The following is a 5,982-nucleotide window of genomic DNA, read 5'->3' on the forward strand; positions in this document are numbered from 1 at the left end:
TTTCTTTGCAGACTCTCGTTCTCATTCTAGTACTCTGTATTCCTCAGACACCATCAAATACTTTTCCTTTGTAAAACAATGAATGTATTATTCTGGGCTGTGCTTTTTCTAGGAGTGAAAAGAGAGCTTGGGGTTTTCTTGTTTCCCTGCACATTAAAAAGAAAATACTATATCCTAGACACCCACACGTTTGTGTCAAATAACATTAAAAAGGAAAAAAAAAGCAGCAGAATTAATCATAGAATGGGGATAAAAGCTACATCTGGTGCATGTTCACAGGGGTGTTGTTTCTAAATTCTTAAGTGGGAAGGGTGATTTCCGAGTGAAATGATAATTCAGAACAGAAGCATCCTCTGAAAGAAGAGGGAGAATTGCATTCATTTAAACAGAGAAGTGTTTTTTGACCTTTAGAATTTAGCCAAAAGCTTGAATAACCTCACTTCCGAGTCTTTGTGTGTAGAGAAAGCACTAATCTCAGCTCCACTTTAATAAAATTTTATCAAATATTTTGTGTGGAGTTTGACTGGAGCATCACTCAGACTGCAGACACCCAGCTGCGACCGTGGCATGGCCAAATACCAACCTGGCTTCAGAATTTTATGGGCAAGTTCAAAAGAGGGTCTATTTTATCATCCAAGTAGAATTATATGTTCACTCAATCTAAGACTAAAGACAATATCAACGGAAGATAAAATTCAGCATATGGCCAAGTTTCCACTCTGCTAAGGGGCCTTGCTTCAATCTTGACTCCAAGTATGATCCTTCCATATCTCATTGTGATTATTATGCTTTCATGCAGTTAATAGTCACCCTAGAAACTTGAAAAATGCATATTCTCAGAAGATACCCCATACCTTCTGAAGCACAGTCTTTTGTCTTCCCACTGGCAATCTGTATTTTTTTCACAGAGCATTCTAAAGGATTTCTGAGGCAGATTGACCTTGAATTATACTTTGGAAAACACTAATTGGAAAAACTATACTCTTTCATCACTTCGCATTTGTGTGTATTTTTTAACTGTCTAATTTTCCATTTTTTTCTTATCCTTATTTTTTTTAATATTTTTAAATCTTTAACCATTCACTGTAATAGTTTACTTTTTGGGCTGAGGGCTTTGACAAAGGATAGTTCTTTTCTTTGTGGCTGCCACATGAAGATGGCCTGGCAATTCAGGGGTTAATCACACTGATTGACATGCTGGGTAGCTAGCATGCAATCTTTCCTTTTCTTTCCCCATGCAATCTTAGTGCGTGGGGAATAATTGGTTGTCCTGTCTCATCAGCATCAGTGGAGTAAGGAGGGAGACATAACACCTATGCTGTGAGGTTTTTTTTTTTCTTTCTTTCTTTTCTGCCTTTGTCCTCACAATGATAAGGACACAAAGGTAGAAGAGGGAAAGACAGAAGAGAGATGAAAAGAATATGAGGAGAAAATGTTGCATTGCAGCTATAGTCATTGTATATGGAGGAATTAGATATATTTGACCTCAAATCCCACTCTTGGTGTCCTTGAGCAAGGAAGGACCTCTATCACTCTGACTCTAAATAATTATTATTCTTAAAACTGACACAAAACATATCTACCAGGCAAGGATTCCACAGGAAATAAATACATAGAAAATTCCCAAGCCTATTTCTCAATAATAATAGTTCCCTCTCCCCTTCCTAGCAAGATTATGTTCATCTGAATGAATTTTAGATATTCTCATGTTCACTAATTAATACTGGAAATTACTTTGATGTTAGGAATGTTTTCATAAATGTTAATAAATTTAATAGTTTGCTTTTCAAAAGATACTCTAAGCTCAGGTGTTGAATACTCATAGCAACATAGGTTTCCAGTTCCAGGACAAAGGAAGTTTGGTAGGTACACCTCTTCTTTGGGTTTTAGCCTAATTGAGTGGCCCCAAATGGTGTGAAGAAATATTTAGGGTGAACTCTACTACCACAACTTCTCAGTTTATCTGTTATCTGTTTCTATCAAAGAGACCAAGTAACACACCTATATATTAATGATATGCTACTTGTACATAAGGTAAATTAGAATTGTTGGCTTCTGCCAGTATACTGCCCCTCACGTAAATCCATCTTTAGCCAAACACACACATTTATTTAAGATTGTCATTGTAAAGAATAGCCCTTTCACTCTGTGCCATGCTGTCAGTTCCTAAGAATTCTACAACTCTGATGAAGGGACAAAGGGCCATGAAAACACATGGGAATCAGAGCATTGTAGAGCCTCAATTGCTGTCTACTCTAGACTCAGCTAAAGTGTCATCCTGTCATTCATCTGGAAGGCTTCACTGATCCACCTCCGTTTTCGCCACCCAAGCCAACTCTTTATGGAACATAAGCTTTTAAATAAGACAGGAATTCAGATGCAATATAACATAAAGTATATTTGACTTTACACAATGGACTGCTTTGTGGGGAACACATAAGAAAATCATACATTGTCAATTGGCATCATTTGTTGTCAATACGAAAATGACGTATGTTAACTACTAAAGCAGTTCTCAGCTTGCAGAATGAGCTTCATTCATTAATTTAAAAGAAAAGGACATAGGTTAAACAGAAAATGTAGTTAATTTAATAGAATAAATACCTGTTATTGTACATTTTTGTTATCTATTCATTGTTTCTACAAAATGGATTACCAACAAATCTGCTTAAAAACAGGAAGAAGAAAGAGAAACATTTTATTGATTTGCAGATTGTAACACATTCCACACATAGGATGGATAAAAACTTTGTATTTGACCAAAACCTTTTTAAGCTAGAACTTATCAAAGCACATATAATACAAACCTCTTTAATAGTTTATTTTCTATAGTTTTGTAGAACTGAACTAATCATCATCTGTTGCTTGTAGTAAATTCTTGCTGGCAATGGAAATCATTAGAGTTCAAAAAAGTAATTTAACTTTTGCAGTTAATGCTGTCTTCTTTGCAAGTTAACATTATCTCTGTCTTGGCCACTGTAGTTTTAAAATAGTCAACATATCTAAGTGCTATCATTTTTTTTTAAATTCCATGTAGTTGGGGGGAAAGGCAGAAAGTTTTAATATTTTGAAGAGTCTGAGAACCATCGTTTTTTATTAGAAACATAGACAAATGTGTATATAGGAAAGCATAGGCACATTTAAGGGATAATGTGGGCCTTCTTCAAAGGGAGAGGCAGTAACCTGCTGGTGTGGGGTGTTAGTATTTATAGAGGGAAACTTGCTCAAAGCTGGACTAGGAGGTGCCACGATTGTTACACATTTTGGCACCATTTTTTTCTGTTGCTTGTACATAGACCTCAGCTTCCTTTTTGCAGGCAAGAGAATAGGTCAAGGGTATGGGTCAAGGGCACAGGTCAAGGGAATGGGCCAAGGGAATTTTCTGCATTTCAAGGGTTTGTGGGATTTTCCTTTGAGACTCAGTTTCTATCTCCCTTTATCCCCAAATTCCTATCTCATCTCTCACCCCAGACATAGATCCCTTATTCTTAAGAGGTACAGAAAGGCAAAGTTTTGTTTTCCATATCTACTTCAAGAACATTTTTGGACCTTATCAGGGGACTCAATTCTTTTCCTGCCTGATTTAATAAGGACAGAGAGAGATTAGTCTTGGTTACTGGGATGAGATGGAATGGGTTGCAATATTTGCCATGTCATCATCTTAACATGGAATTGTTGTAAGTTGGAGGACACAAATTGTATCAATAGATTAAAATCCTAGGACCAACCTATAGAAGCAGAAGTATAGTTAACAGAGGTCCTATTAGTGGTGACAGCTAGGTGAGGTTAAGCAAGTAAGCTTTCATAGTTTTTATTTGTCTGCACACATCTGAAGATCTGTGCCTCACACATGCCAGGCAAGTATGCTACCACTGAGCCCTAGCCCCAGCCCTGGGCTTAATTTTAATTAAAAAAAAATGTCTATTATATCATACTTAAATGAACTCAGGACAAACTGATGAACTTGCCAAGTTTCTTTTGATAATTATTATCAGACACTCATGCATAAGACCTCTTTCTCTAAAATCTATCAGCTTTGCTTTCTTTTGGTAGGGCAGACACAAATGCACATCTCCAGTTACATTACAAATGACAAAACTGTTTTCTTCTAAATGTGTACTCATGACTGTAATTTGATTTTTCTTCCACTCTTATATTAGTGCATTCTTGTTTGGTTACACTTCCCCGCTGGGTATTCACACCCAAGTAAGTAAGCCCTCTGTTGGCTAAAATAAATATTTTTTCTTTCTACTATTAAGGTCAGCCAAGTTCCCTCAGGGTTACTTTTAAGGACTTAACAGCAGCCTCTTGGCTTCTCAGTCTTTTCCTCTTCTAGTTGTACCAACTACCAGGATGGTTCAGGGTCTGACCACAGGTGATTTTCTAGGAAGGGTTAAGGACATTTCCTTCTCCAATGATCCTTACTTGTAGAATATACCTGGTTGGCCGTCTCTTCTCTAGAAACAATATTCGTATCTACAAGGGAAATGAAAGAAAGGAGGTTACTATTATGTAAGGAGTTAAGAAGCAAAAATAGGAGAAAAGAAAAGGAAATAATGTGGATTCTTTTACAGATAATTAAAACTTAAATTGGGGTTTGGAATTCTATTTGTTATCTATGAATATATCCACCATCTCATGCATGTCCGTGTGTGTGTGTGTGTGTGTGTGTGTGTGAATTAAGGAGATATCTGGATGCAATCACAGAACCTTTATAACCAGAGAATAAGGAACGTATTAAAAAATAAGGTGCCATGTGTGGTGGCACACACCCACAATCCTAGTGACTAAGGAGGCTGAAGCAGGAGGATCAGAAGTTCAAGGCCAGACTCAGCAACTGAGTGAGGCCCTGCTTCAAGATAAAAATAAAAAGCACTAGGATATAGCTGTGAGAGACCTAGAGACAGACAGACAGATGGACAGGAGGAGAGAGAATGGGGTAGAAGACTTTGTTGGGAAAGATGATAGAGGTCAAATCACAAGGGGACACCATTGCGATGCAACAAAGTATATTCCTAGAAAACATTATGCTATTTTCCAGAAATGAAGAAACACACCTAGTGAGCAACACATCGTACTCTGTGAGAATCCAAGATCATAAGGATGTGCTACGGCACAACTACTGGACTATCATAGCCTACGTGAAGGAAGGAAGAAAAGAGGGAGCCTCACTTCATAATATGCCTCCTTATGAGCCTCAAAGCATAGCAATGGCACACATTCTATAAAATCAGCTCAATTTATAGACAAGCAATCATAACTTCTATCCTTTAGTATGTCTTGTCAGGTGAGAATGTTAACCAAGTTAAATGTTGCCTCTTAGGGCACAAGCAAAAAAAATTAATAAAATAAAATTACATACATACATAACCACAATGTGTGTGTGTGTGTGTGTGTGTGTGTGTGTATTAAGGAAGAAACAATATAACAAAGTTAAAGAATATCATTCAGTTGTGTCATACAATTGTAAAACAGTGCAATCTGGTTCAAATCAAGGACATTGTGATTCTAAAGCCTATAATATTTTGGTACTCTGTGTTACCTCTCCCATTCCAAGTAAATTATGGTCCTAAAACACCATCCACATTGTGCCACTTATCCATTCTAACTCTGCCAGGATTATATTTGCAGCTATGAAGGGCAAAATATAATAATGCAGACTTTCACAGAATGGCTGTTAATACACTAATATGAATTCCCTCTGGGAAATGGTTGTGCTTTTATTTTGGTATTGAATTTGTCAGACCTTTCTCCAGGAGTGTGGTCCCTGAAATCCCTTCTGGTATGTGTGTTTGGAACACTGGATGCTTGCATTCCCCTTTCTTCTGGAACTTATGATTTGATAGACCCAAATCATCAAATCAAATTTTCAAGAGACAGCTCTCACAAAACGTATCTCTCAGTGTCAAGATCATATGGTCAATGTCATAGTTTAGGTTGCTGGATCTGGGCTTAATTATATATATATATATATATATATAT

This window comes from Marmota marmota, unplaced genomic scaffold (assembly GCF_001458135.2).
Source record: "Marmota marmota marmota unplaced genomic scaffold, marMar, whole genome shotgun sequence".
In the NCBI taxonomy this organism is placed as follows: domain Eukaryota; kingdom Metazoa; phylum Chordata; class Mammalia; order Rodentia; family Sciuridae; genus Marmota; species Marmota marmota.